The sequence below is a fragment of the Coenobita brevimanus genome, chromosome 112 (assembly GCF_032717465.1).
Source record: "Coenobita brevimanus isolate Jiangsu-jjx chromosome 112, ASM3271746v2, whole genome shotgun sequence".
In the NCBI taxonomy this organism is placed as follows: Eukaryota; Metazoa; Arthropoda; class Malacostraca; order Decapoda; family Coenobitidae; genus Coenobita; species Coenobita brevimanus.
In genome coordinates, this window is record NC_137065.1 from 8,480,978 (window position 1) to 8,495,977 (window position 15,000).

A 15,000-nucleotide genomic window follows, 5' to 3' on the forward strand; every position below is an offset into this window, starting at 1 on the left:
TCATCCCCCATTTTCCCTCCTTCTACTTTGCTTCCCCACACACACACACACACACACACACACACACACACACACACTCCCCATTCATCGCCCAGTCTCTCTACTCTTACCACTTCCCATCTCACTCCTCACACATCCATAACTCTCCCTCCCCATAATTACTTTCATTAATTTTGCACTCACTCTCCATGCTCCCTTGTTTCACCTACCTTCCCCACTTACACACTCACACTCTCGCTCTCCCCAACAGGCACCACCACCACCACCACCACCACAATGCGGATGGCCCTTCTCAGCCTCTTTGTAATTGGTCTTCTGGCCGAAGGAAGTCTGGCACAGAGTTTACTGTCCTGCAGTGGGTCAAACGTCTGCACTGAAGCTGTTATTCCCGAGATTGGTTAGTGGCTGGATTTTGGTTGGCGTCTGAATGTTACTTTCATTCTCTGGTTCTCCTTTTAACATGCATATTCACTCACACATTCATTCGTACACTCGCTGGCAACAGATGGTATCAGATATAACACAGACACAGACACACACACACACACACACACACACACACACACACACACACACACACACACACTCCTACATCGCTCCAAAAGTATTTATTGTGCTTACTGTTTCACTTAGAGAAACCATTCACTATCTATCTATCTATATACCTAGGCTGCTTCCCCCAAGGAAAGGGAGGTAGCCGAGACAGGACGACACACTCTCCATTTACTCATCCATTTAAACACATTCATTCACATCTTAGCCCCAAAGGGGAGAACGGACAGATCCTCACCGCACCACACCGCACAAGGGTCAACTGCGCAATGCAATCAGTGACATCCGCAGCAGGGCCCGACAGCAGAGCTGGTTTACCCCTGCCACATCATAACATACCCATCCCCTTACCCGCACCTGACCTGACTAGCTGATCAGACCAAATGCGGGAGAATATCCCCTCAGGGCTGCCTCATCACTTATTTATTCACAATTTCTCTCCATTTATTTCTGTCACGCACAGCCACTCTTCCTTGCTCGACAGACATCCCTCTCGCATCCAGCGCTCTCTTCACACTATCCATCCATCCTATTCGTGGTCTTCCTCTCAGCCTTACACCTCTCACATCAGATCTAGTTATCTTTTTCACCAATCGCTCATTATCCATTCTCTCCATATGCCCAAACCATCGCAACACCCTCTGCTCAACTCTACCAGCCATCTCCTGAACAACTCCAGTTCTCCTTCGCACTTCATCATTTCGCACCCGATCCATACGCGTCACTCCACACATACTCCTCAGACACCTCATCTCCATTACATTCAAACTTTTCCTCTCTGCTACACCCATATTCCATGTTTCAGCCCCATATAATGCAGTCGGTACCACAACACCCTCATACAGCCTTCTCTTTACATCCATTCTAAGCGAACGACATTTAAACACTTTTTTCATTCCTCCCAGCACCTTTCCTACTTCATTTATTCTAAACTTCACTTCTGCATCTATTCTTCCATCCACAGCAACATGTGACCCTAGATATTTAAAACAATCTACCTCCTCAAGCAACTCACCATTCAAAACTATATTCATCCCCCTACCATCTATCAACCTCGTACACTTCATCACTTTACTCTTATTCTCATTTACTTTCAAATTCCTCCTTTCACACACCCTTCCAAACTCCTCTACCAACCATTCACACTGGCATTAAACCTAACGCAGGTGAAAGAACGTTCCTACTATATACTCTAACTCTCTCAGTCTTAACTAACTCCCACAGACACTCTCACTCGCTTCACCCCATGCAGGTTCACTCATACTCCAAAGGATGCTCCATCTAACTCACTCATTAACTCAAAATCAATTTATGGATATTGGAGAAAGACAGTTTCGGAGACGTTCTAACTCAGGTTCATTCTCCTACTGTCACAAGCTTACTATAAAGAAGTTACTCTATTTGTATTATTTTACTAGTAACGAATGTGTCGAATCTTCCAGAAACACCATTACATAATACACTTAGATTTATATTCCTATGCTCTGAAATCTAGACCATTAACACAGCCAAAGCAGCATATGATTAAGAACCTTTCTTCCTCTCTCTCTCTGCATCCGCGTTCTTTTCCGTTTATCTCAGTCTTTTTCGTTCTTCCTCTACCTCCTCCTTCATCTGCGCCTCCAGTAACAATCTCCTTAACCCTCCACAGCCAAAGCAATATGTGAAGGAGAGCATTCACTACCTCCAACTGTCTACCCATTCCTCTCCCTTTTTCTCCTTTCTCCTTCTCTGTCTCCCTCTTTCATCCTCCCTCTTTCAGATGCTTTCCCTGTCTCCCTCTTTTCTCCCTGCCTCTAATAACCACATTCTCCCAAACCTCTACAGTAAGAGTATTATGTCAGGGGCCGCTTATGTTCCCCGTGTGCCAGGTCATCGTTTTAGGCTGCATCCTGGAACTTGACATATTCTCCGTAGACCTCATCCAAGCCCTGCTGGACATAATAATCGGAACTTTGACAGACTGCATCGCAGAGTTGAAACTGGAAGTGAACTTGGACCTTGTCGCTAATATTACCCGTCATGTCACTCTATTTAACGCTGATTTTCGTATTGTCACTCGTTTCTACACTGATTTTCACAATGCACTCTCTCACGCTGATTCTCATAATGTCACTCATTTTAAGCTGATTTTTATACTATCAATGTTTTAAGCTAATAATCACAGACACTCTGTCTTACGCTGATTTTTATATTGTTCCTGTTTTACGCTCATTTTGATATAGTCATTCTGTGTTACGCTGATTTTCATACTTTGTTTTACCCTGTCTCTCATACCACAGCTTTATGTTATGTGATTGTTTTAATCTGGCTCTCATACCCATTCTATAGGTTGTTACTCTAGCTCCCATACCTTAGCTTTATGTTGTGTGATTCTGTTTTAAACTGGCACTAATACCCTAACTTAATGCATTGTGATTCTATTTTACTCTGGCTGTCATATCCTAGCTTTATGTTATGCGATTCTGTTTTTCTCTGACTATCATATCCTTGACTTAAGCGATTTTGTTTTATTCTGGCGCCGATATCATTCCGTTATTTTGTGATTCTGTTTTACGTTGGTTTATTTTATTTTGGTGGCAGTACTATGACTTTATTTTAACGACATGTTACTCATTCCATGTTGGCGGTGCCGGAAAGCAGGAGTAAGCAACCTCATTCACTCTCATTCTGTTTCTCAGCTGTCTAATTTAATGGTCTATGTAAATCTATCTTAAAATTACTTCACTCTCATCCCCTCCTTATTCACGGTTTACCCCAGATACTTCATTTCTTTCCCTCACAGGTTACTTGTAGAGCTGTTCTCCCCTGAGCCACTTCATTCTAATTTGCTTTATACCATACACACTTCTCACTCTCAGTCACATCTCTAGTGAAAAATATATTTCAACACTATCCTTCCTGCTGCGTCTAGACCTCATCATTTCCCTCATTAACTCCACTTCTAATCTGCATACTGTCATTAATCTCCCACCACACCTTCTCTCAATTGCCTATATCATAACATAGCCTTATATGCCCATTCCATTTCACTACGTCTACTTTAACACGTCCCTTGTCTTTCAAACTCTTTCAATATCCTCTTTCACTCTGCTAAGTCATCTAACTCCACATACTGACCTGCAGCACTTCATCACAGCACTTCGACCCTTTTTCGGTTCCAAGTATTCAAAGATAGATGCATGCATCAATTCAGGATCGTCAGGGTCACTTTGCTGTCCTACTTCCCCATGCTTCACAGTGCCATAATATGCCTCTTCTCCTATCCTACGACTTACTTGAGGTCCCATAGTTCTGTCTGGTGCTTTGGCCACTTTGTAAATTCCTCCAATACTATATTTCCTCCGACTCTTGAGCGATCAGATTTACACAGCGTTCTACTGCATGTGTTTGTTTCATGTCATCACCTCGGCTTTTCTTGTATTCACTAAACTTCTTCCATATAATATGAAGACTTATTTTCGGCTTATTCACCAAGTAGTTCAGTGTGGCGAATCTGTTTAATCTTCAGGTAAATTGGTTTTTATTTGTGGTGTGGGAAATCTTTTTAATCTTCCTGCTAATTTGTTTTTATTTGTGGTGTAGTAAATCTTTTAAATCTTCTGGCTATTTTGTTTATATATGTGGGATATAGAGTTCAGATAATGATAAGACGATAATGATGTCGATAACAAAGACATTACACTAATTCCTAAAGAACAGGAGTGAGAAAGATATATTCTCTCTCAGTCAAACCCCCCTCCAACATTTCCCCACACTGCTCACCTGCTTTGTCCTGCCCTGCCTTCCTCTAAATTATGCGTCCCTTCCCTGCCTTCCTCTACATTACCCTTCCCTGCCTTCCTCTACATTACCCTGCCCTGAATTCCTCTACTTTACCCTTCCCTGCCTTCCTCGACATTACCCTGCCCTGCATTCCTCCGTCATTACCATACCCTGTCCTGTTCTGCCATGCGTCCCTTAATACACCAGGCTGGTTCTCTAATCACTTGACCTAATCGACCCTCTCCCCTTCCTCTACCACAGTCGGCACACCACCTGAGGTAATCGTGGATATCTTGCTACAAATCCTCGGCCTTGAAAGCCTCGTGGCGGTCATCCTGTGTCTTTTGTCGAAGCTTGCCTTGTGAGTACGAGAGATAGATATAGAAGAATTGACGGGGAAAGAGAGAGAGAGAGAGAGAGAGAGAGAGAGAGAGAGAGAGAGAGAGAGAGAGAGAGAGAGAGAGAGAGAGAGAGAGAGAGAGAGAGAGAGAGAGAGAGAGAGAGAGAGAGAGAGAGAGAGAGAGAGAGAGAGAGAGAGAGAGAGAGAGAGATAGATAGAGAGAGAGAGAGAGAGAGAGAGAGAGAGAGAGAGAGAGAGAGAGAGAGAGTTATTATCTGATACTTTTTATTTTATACTAAAAACATATGTATCAAGATACGAAACTTACTTTCATGATCCTTATCACGCCTGTGGAAATTTTACTTTAAGTGTTAGATCGTGGTTGTTCTAAAAAAAAAAAAAAAAAATCCATAACCTCTATAACATATCTCTTACGTGAAAAAAACATGTATAACGCCTGTATCTTCTCTCTCTCTCTCTCTCTCTCTCTCTCTTTCTAACCTGAAAAAAATATCCATAACTCAATAACTTATCCCTCTCTAACCTGAAAAAACGATCCATCAAAAATTAAAACTTCTCTTTCTCTAACATCAAAAAAAGATCCATCACCCCTGTAACCTCTGTCTCTGTCTCTGTCTGTCTGTCTGTCTGTCTGTCTCTCTCTCTCTCTCTCTCTCTCTCTCTTTCTCTCCTGAAAAAAATCTGAAAGTCCTATAACTTATCTCTCTATTCTGAAAAAATGATCCATAACCCTTGGAACGGTCTCTCTCTCTCTTCCCCCACAGCTCATCTAATTCATCACATGCTTGCTTGGTGGAGTTCTTGGAATTGTGGGATAACATGGAACCCGCTGAATCTACTTAAAACAAAGAGAACCGGAACCAGGACCAATCTCCATTCTGTGTACATGTGCGTGTTTGTGTGTGGGAGCGAGCACGAGTGTGTATGTGAATAAATCCAAAGCAGCATCTTACATTGTTTTTATTACCTGACTAATACACAGATCATAATTATTTTTTACTCCTTTGTGAATTAAGGTAATTTAAATGATAAAAAGTATCATATGAATTCATTTCCCAGAGAAATATAAGGAACGGTAATGTATAATTTTATATATAATTCCATTTTCTACATAACCCTTAATGATAGTTCTTCAAGGGAACACTGCGTTGTCTTGGTGCTGAAGCCTGTGCATTCCAGTCATCAAGGGAACTACACTAATCAGGTGCAACCACACTTAGAAGATTCTTTACTAGGGATCAGATGAAAAGTGTTCCACTAAGTGCCTGAATTGGACATACGAGGCACCAACTCGTCTTTTTCTATGTAGTTCACTATCTTGCAGTCTACCAGGTTCTTTCACTGGATAGGGAAGGAGGTGAGAGACGTTCGTATAACAGGTTAGCGAAGATTCCCGGCTATATCGATGCCACCACTTGAAGGGATCCCTCACAACCACCAGCCTCTTTCTAAACAACAAAGACGAGTTCCGTCAAACCATGGTCCTTAATCTTCGGCAGCGATGCACCAGATGACTTTGACGTAGTCGCGCTGATCCGGAGAAAGAGGTGTCAGGAGTATAGGAATTTTTACAATCAGGCGCCTTTGCAAACGAAACCTTGGGATGAGCAGTGGGCATGAGGAGTCCGATCGTCTCTCCTGTTTTTCTCTGCATGGACTTTGAAAGTGTGGTGAGTCGTCAGCTACTGACAATGACGATACTACCCGGTCACATATAATATCATCAGTGTCGGCTGCTATTGGTTTACCACACTGAGGCGAACGAAGTCGTTGTACAGCAAACGTAGGAGTGTTCGGAAAGACATGGAAAAACACTGATAGATGTCCCGTGGAGCAAGAAAAAAAAAACCATTCTTTAAAATTGATCAGACGAAAGTATACGATATAAACAATCGAAAAACGTACTTTTTCATGCAATGAAGAAACAATCACAGACTAAAAACCCCAAAAGCTCTACTTTACACGGAGAACAAAACACAGGAATGCAAAATTAATGATCCACTAATTCTATGATGTGACTCGGGTCCCGGACAAAGGAAAATACAGGCTGAAGAAGGCAGTTCCGGAGCTGACCTTCTGCATTCATGAATATCGTTTACTCTTGCATTAGGCAGCTGGACAGAGAAGGGGTGAGAGTGTGAAGATGGTGCAGAGATAGAGATACAACACTGCAGAGAGGAGGGATAGGTTGAAGGAAGTCTGTGAGAGAGGGGATGTTAATAGACGATAAGCCTTTGATTCCAACTTGTTTACAGGAACGGTGTGTGGGGAACGACTCCAGGGCCAAATATGGTAGATGTACTCCACACACGGGTGAATAAGACCTCTATACAAAGTCAACAACTGTCTAGTGTAACGAAAACACGGAGTCGGTTTATTGCGCGTAAACCCTTGGAAGGAGATTTTGCACAGGTAGTAGTATGATCTATTCAAAACCTGTAGAGAAAGAAAACCGAAGAGTATTAAGAGACAATGATGGATTCAGCTGTGTATTGCTGAATATAAAGGGATATTTCTGTTATTGATTTTAAAGGGACAGAAGGTGTAGATATTGTATATATATATATATATATATATATATATATATATATATATATATATATATATATATATATATATATCTATATATATATATGTACATATATATATATATATATATATATATATATATATATATATATATATATATAGAAAGAGAGAGAGAGAGAGAGAGAGAGAGAGAGAGAGAGAGAGAGAGAGAGAGAGAGAGAATAAAAAATGACAAACAAGTCAATAATTAGTGAACCTCAGCTTCATCACATCATTACTCATAGAACTGAAGAAACGGACACCGAAATAGGCTAAACATGTAGGCTTGTGAAGGATGGAGCCATCTGATTGAAAGTGGACGTGGATAAAAATGCAGTTCAGAAAATCACTTATGAAAAGAAATGATAGAGCCGGTGTGACTATAGAGCACTGAGGAACATCACTATCGATAGTTTTAGAAGACGAACATAGGCAGTCTACAATAGCAGCTACAGAACGACCACAATGGAAGCTTGAGATGAAGGCGCAGACAGGAAAGGAATCTTAAAAGCTCGCTTTGGAAATCAACAATTTTTGCCAAACTCGGTCGATAGCTTTGACTATGACACGTGCAATGACAAAGGTTTCGCCACAGTCCTAGAACAAGGATGGCCAAAAACCAAAAGGAAAGGTGTACATCACCAGTGGAGCATCTGTAGAAGAAAAAAGTTTATGAGAGGACAATGCTTCTGAATCTTCTAGTTAAACATCCCCTCAAAGACTTTCCAAAAACAAGATACTGAGGCAATTGGGCGATTCTGAGAGGGTTAGGATCGACCATCCTATTTTGGAAGAGGTTGAATGAAAACAAACTTCCAGCATGAAGGTAAGGTAAATTGAACTGTTTCGAAGCTAAGCGATAGTTGACCATATTAAAAGTTTGAAGAAACTAAGAAAACTTATAATCATGAAAACAGCGTTTCCTGGATGGCACGGAAATAAGTAGGTAATATACAGAGGTCATGTCCTAGGTAGAACAGAGAACAGACGGACAACCAAGGCAACGGTGAGGCAGGCCCGAGATGAGTGAGAGGAAGAGCCAGACAAGTAGGAAAAGGAAGATATGAAATGCGGAAATTCGCTGGTATTCGGAATTTTGCTGCAATTCTATGCAGCAGGCTAAGAGCCAATACTGAAGGACGGGAGGGAAAATGATGAGAGATGTCATTGTGGTGCAGTGTACTGACTAAGGCTGCTGCCATGTATCATATATGTGTATGTACAGTATGTATACTGTGTGTGTGTGTGTGTGTGTGTGTGTGTGTGTGTGTGTGTGTGTGTGTGTGTGTGTGTGATGAATATACAAGTTTGCTTTAACAACAGGCTGGAAGGATCTGCTCCAGTATACCTATACAAGTGTTCTTCCTTCAAGAGGCATGCCGTATACAAACGATACACTCCAGCAGAAGTTATTGCCCACGTCAGCTTAATAAATACTTTTTCTAATTCGGCAGCCAGAATTTACAAATTTCGTCAATTAAGGAAAAACTGATGGTATCAAATAATTTAAAGTGCTGCGAGTTATTAGTCGATAATCTGTAGATGCTCTCTCTTTCTCTGTCTGTCCGTCTGTCTGTCTGTCTGTCTGTCTGTCTCTCTGTCTGTCTGTATCTCTCTCTCTCTCTCTCTCTCGTGAGAAAAATTTAGGAAATGACCACTGTATAGCAATATTACACTTAAATTCAATAAAGACAATATTACAGTATTTGAGAGAATGTGGTCGAGTACAAGAAGGCTAATTTTGAAAAACTGAATGCAACTATAAATAAAAGTAACTGGAAATCCACTGTTCAAACACTGATTATTAACGAGGCATGGAAAAGCAACTGAACCAAGAATTAATAGGAAAAGAAAAACGAAGATGTCCGAAAGGATAATATGAACAGGGTTGAATAAACTTCAAGGAATTGTGTAAGTCGAAAGAAAGGAGGTGGAAGCTTGGGATGGGATGAAACCAAATGTCTCCTCTGAAAGATGTTACTGGCGAAAAATAAATAAAAAAATGTGAACTAAATAGGATATTTTCATTACAAACTGTAATGGAGTAAAATTGTGACTGAAAAGCAAGTTCTGGATATGGAAATAGTGGACGGAGAAAATCCCAGCAATAGAATTGGAAAAAAAAAAAAAAAAAAAAAAAACTCTAATGAGGAATGAAAATGGATAAAGCAGGAGAATATGATTGCACCAATGTTCTCATTAAAGATACATGTGACTTTGGAGGTGAAGACTTTTTACAATATCCTTAAATTAAAAATCAACAAAAAATATGATTTAGTTCTGCTAAAGATGCAGACCAGCCAAGTGAACTAACTGGACTGTTTCTTAGCTATGAGACAATTGGATATATTAAAGATTTTAACAAAGTATCTAAGAAAACTTTTAAACATGAAAGTTTCCTGGATAGCGGGTATAAAAGGAGGCAATATAAACGGTCATGTCCCAGGCAGAGCAAACAACAGACGGACAACAGGGCAACAGAGAGGCAGGCCCGAGATGGTTGAGAGGAAGAGCCAGACAAGGAGCAAAATAGAGATATGAAATGAGGGAATTTGCTGGTATTCGATGGACCAGACTAATAGCTAATACTGTAGGACGGGATGAAAAAGCGTGAGAGGTCTTCGCCCTGAAGTGGACTGACTCAGGCTGCTGCTATGAGTGTATAGTGTGTGTGTGTGTGTGTGTGTGTGTGTGTGTGTGTGTGTGTGTGTGTGTGTGTGTGAGGGCGGCCGAATGTTTTAATGATGTCTAATGTGTATCTAAGCGTGTCTTAGTGTGGGACCACACTTGCTTCAACCATGTGACCGACAAGAGGAAACGAGGCTTAGGGGTCCGTGCAACCATAAGACGCAGATACTGTTCCGGCTTTAACCCGGTGCGTCGCTTCGTCTTGTCCATCACATATTTCGAACAAGTGTGGCCGCACCTAAGATCAGCTTGCAGCTCCGTGTACTTAAACATGTGTTCTTCCTTCCACACGCATACCGTAGGTAAATGATACTCGCCACGCCAGCAGATGCTTATTAACCTCATTACCTTAAGAAATACGTTCCTAAATTCACCATCGTTATCTTACCATTCAGCCAATTACAGGAGTAATTGGCAGAGTCAGATATGCTACTGTGTCGAGAATTATGAGTAACGAGAGTGTATCTTAGAAAAATTGAAGTTTATATGAAAAACTAAGTGATAAGAACGAATTCTGGTGTGTGGGAGGAGAAGGAGGAGGAGGGAATGAAGGTCACAAGTTGGTGGAGTTGTTATTGATCGAAAGACTCTGACTGTAAGTCATGTATGATAATAATAACTTTAATAATAATAATAATAATAAAAATAATGATGATAAGAAGAAGAAGAAGAAGAAGAAGAAGAAGAAGAACGATAACAACAGCAAAAAATAATAATAATGAACGTTATCATCAGCATCATCATATAATAATAATAATAATAATAATAATAATAATAGTAATAATAATAATAATAACAATAATGAACGTCATCATCACCATCTACATAAACTAATAATAATAATAATAATAATAATAATAATAATATCAAAAATAATAATAATTATTATTTTTATAATAATAACGAGGACAACTTAGGTCGAGTGTCACAAATCGTCTAAAGCACTCAGGTGTGGTGTTCCTCAGGGTTCTGTTCCTTCACTGAGTCTCTGTCTTATCAAGTATCAAAAAATCATCTTTACATCATTCCCTCTTTACATTTTGAAACAATGAACCTATGAACATATTTTTCAGTAACTACTCATCGTTATGCATGGCCAGAAATGTATGCAGTACGGCATGAAGAAAAAACTTTATGCCACATAAGAAGTAAACAATTCACTCAGAAATATTCAGCTAAAAATATGATAATCAACAGTCAAAGTGAAACCACCTGTCACGTATGTAATGAAACCACCTGTCACCTGTGTAATTAAACTATTTTGATTAACTGTATCTGTTAACTTATTACATACTGAGAACTCATACTCCTATCACAAGTACATGTGTCGAATAAATGTAGAAAATATTATTGTAGAAGAACTGATTGTTGTATAAGGTGAGACGAGGCATTTTACTACATTATCATCAGAATAGTCTTTATTTTTACACTTTAGCTGGCAAATCTGGCAGTAATGAGGTTAATAAATGTAATATCTAATCCATGTCTCTCCTAAGGTATATAAAATCGTCTGCAGATACCTAGAACAAAACAAACTCAATTTTCTTATGAGACTATTATTTCCTTTCATTAAGTTTCCTAAACTTTCTGTGTGTGTGTGTGTGTGTGTGTGTGTGTGTGTGTGTGTGTGTGTGTGTGTGTGTGTATGTGTGTGTGTGTGTGTATGTTTAAATTCTGTTCTCCAAGTTTTATTTTCGTACTGAGATAAAACAGTGTGTGTGTGTGTGTGTGTGTGTGTGTGTTTGAATTCTGTTCTCCATGTTTTTTTTCTTTCCGAGATAAAACAGTCTGGAAACAAAGTAAATCTTATCTGGTAACAGAAGATCACCTTGCAAAGAGCTCTCTCTCTCTCTCTCTCTCTCTCTCTCCCTCCACTACCCATCGTCCCCTCCTTTCTATCACCGTCTTTCCTCCTCTCCTCCATACCAGCCCCTTCTCACTCTCCCTAATTATCCTTCTTCCTTTCTCAAGGTCCTTGCATGCTCTACTTCCCCATTCCTCCTCCTCTCTCTTTGTCACCCCACCTCCTTAACTCACTCCCTCCCATCTCCATCCTCTCTTTCCTCCTCTCTCCTTCTTTCTTCCCTCTACCGTCCTCCATTCTCCTCTCAGTTAATTCACATACAATCCATTTTATACGTGCTATCACTTAACATTTCTTCACCTCTGGGCACATCTTGTGATGAAACAATGTAAAAATCTCTTTTAAAACTTGTTATCCTCTCACTGCTACTAAGAGTTTGTTATTAAGTACGCCGTAAAACCATGTGATTATCTTTACTTTTGGGAAAAACTCTGCTATAAAATTGGCTAAAATCCCTGATTAACTTAGAGAAAACCGACATCTTTCACATCTTAGAGCAAAATAAGTTACTACTATTGTGTAAATTTCCGGCATAAAATCTTTATGACACTTTATAATCATTCACTCATGATCTATAGCCATTATTTTATTACCTTATTCCCTCTTGGTAACAATCAGAAAAGTTCAACTTGTGGGCTAAAGCTAAGCAGATTTCATTTCTTGTATAAACAGATTTTTTTTTTTCTCGCTCAGTATCTTTTAATAGGAAAATAACTTGATCGAGTAAATTAAAAAATATACCGAGAGTTGTTTGATCCTTGGTTCTCTTGGCATTATTTTTCTCTAACTTGGCCTAAAATTGCCATCTCTCCATCGTGAATGCTGATTTGCAGTACGGGGTTAAAACTAGAATATGAGGTTAGTCAAAGAAAGGATTAACGCCTAGACTTTGCCTTATCCTACGACTGATATAACTCCTAGGCTTTGTCTTATCCTACGACTGAGGTGCGTGAAATAAGCTGCAAAAACACGTAAATCTGGGACAAATTAAGGTTAAAAGGAATAGAAGCACGTAACTTTATAAATTCTCTTAATGCTCGCTCACGCTTCCCTCAGTTTCCGTTTCCGAAATTCCCACACTTACTCCCCATTGATCCCTCACGCTCCCTTCCCATACCTGCCTTACCACTTCCCCACTCACTGCCAACTCATCCTTCACTCTCCGTCCCCTTACCTGCCATACCACTTCCATACTCATTCCCCACTCACGTCAATTCTTCCCCCCTGTACATCCCTTCCCGACTCTCAAAGACATTCCTCACTCATCCCCCATTTTCCCTCCTTCTACTTTGCTTCCCCACACCCACACACACACACACACACACTCCCCATTCATCGCCCAATCTCTCTACTCTTACCACTTCCCATCTCACTCCTCACACATCCATAACTCTCCCTCCCCATAATTACTTTCATTAATTTTCCACTCACTCTCCACGCTTCCTCGTTTCACCTACCTTCCCCACTTACACACTCACTCTCTCGCTCTCCCCAACAGGCACCACCACCATCACCACCACCACCACCACCACCACCATGCGGATGGCCCTTCTCAGCCTCTTTGTAATTGGTATTCTGGCCGGAGGAAGTCTGGCACAGAGTTTACTCCCCTGCAGCGGGTCCAACGTCTTCACTGAAGCTGTTATTCCCGAGATTGGTTAGTGGCTTTTTTTTTTTTTTTTTTTTTATGTGCTCGACTCTGGGCATAGGCTTCCCAGCCTGCTAGCAAGGCCCAGTAGTCCTCCCACATATCGTACACCTGTACTTGTCACCACTTCGGCGCTAACACCCACCGTCCATATTGAATACATGCTAGGGGTGTCTCATACAGGACTGGTGTATTGGTATTAGCAGGGATATTTTTTCATGTCGGCGGGTCTTCTGGTAGATCGGTAAACTCTGCCGCAATGATATTCAAATCCTTAAACTGTTCCCTGCACCAGCGGGGATTTGAACCTGGGTCCGGTAGGACCGCAAGCCACCTCTCTACCGATTGAGCCACCGCCTCCCCCTGTATTTTGGTTGGCGTCTGAATGTTACTCTTATTCGCTGGTTCTCCTTTTAACATGCATATTCACTCACATATTCATTCGGACACTCGCTGGCAACAGATGGTATCAGATATAACACACACACACACACACACACACACACACACACACACACACACACACACACACACACACACACACACACAGACACACTCCTACATCGCTCCAAAAGTATTTATTGTACTTACTGTTTCACTTAGAGAAACCATTCACATTGGCATTAAAAATAACGCAAGTGAAAGAACGTTACTACTATATACTCTCACTCTCTCAGTCTTAACTAACTCCCACAGACACTCGCACTCGCTTCACCCCATGCCTTATTTTGCTAGTAACGAATGTGTCGAATCTTCCAGAACCACCATTACATAATACTCTTGGATTTATATTCCTATGCTCTGAAGTCTAAACCATTAACACAGCCAAAGCAGCATATGATTAAGAACCTTTCTTCCTTTCTCTCTGCATCCCCGTTCTTTTCCTTTTATCTCAGTCCTTTCCGTTCTTACTCTACCTCCTCCTTCACCTGCTCCTCCAGTAACAATCTCCTTAACCCTCCACAGCCAAAGCAATATGTGAAGTAGAGCATTCACTACCTCCAACTGTCCACCCATTCCTCTCCCTTTTTCTCCTTTCTCCTTCTCTGTCTACCTCTTTCCTCCTCCCTCTTTCAGATGCTTTCCCTGCCTCCCTCTTTTCTCCCTGCCTCTAATAACCACATTCTCCCGATCCTCTACAGTTAGAGTATTATGTCAGGGGCCGCTTATGTTCCCCGTGTGCCAGGTCAACGTGTTAGGCTGCATCCTGGAACTTGAAATATTCTCCGTAGACCTCATCCAAGGCCTGCTGGACACAATAATCGGAACTTTGACAGACTGCATTGCAGAGTTGAAACTGGAAGTGAACTTGGACCTTGTCGCTAATATTACCCGTCATGTCACTCTATTTAACGCTGATTTTCATACTGTCACTCGTTTCTACACTGATTTTTCACAATGCACTCTCTCTTACGCTGATTCTCATAATGTCACTCATTTTAAGCTGATTTTTATACTATCACTGTTTTAAGCTAATAATTACAGACACTCTGTCTTACGCTGATTTCTATATTGTTCCTGTTTTACGCTCATTTTGATATAGTCATTCTGTGT

At 40.8% G+C, this 15,000-nt stretch overlaps 1 long non-coding RNA gene across 1 annotated transcript in view; it reads left to right on the forward strand.

Annotated features, from left to right (window-relative positions):
• The window catches only part of LOC145418012 (uncharacterized), a 28,883-nt gene extending 23,399 nt beyond the window's left edge, over nt 1–5,484 (forward strand). The window contains exon 3 of the long non-coding RNA XR_013900625.1: nt 5,443–5,484. This is a non-coding gene — a long non-coding RNA (uncharacterized LOC145418012). The remainder of the gene's footprint in view (nt 1–5,442) is intronic.
• The last annotated feature ends 9,516 nt before the right edge of the window (nt 5,485–15,000 follow it).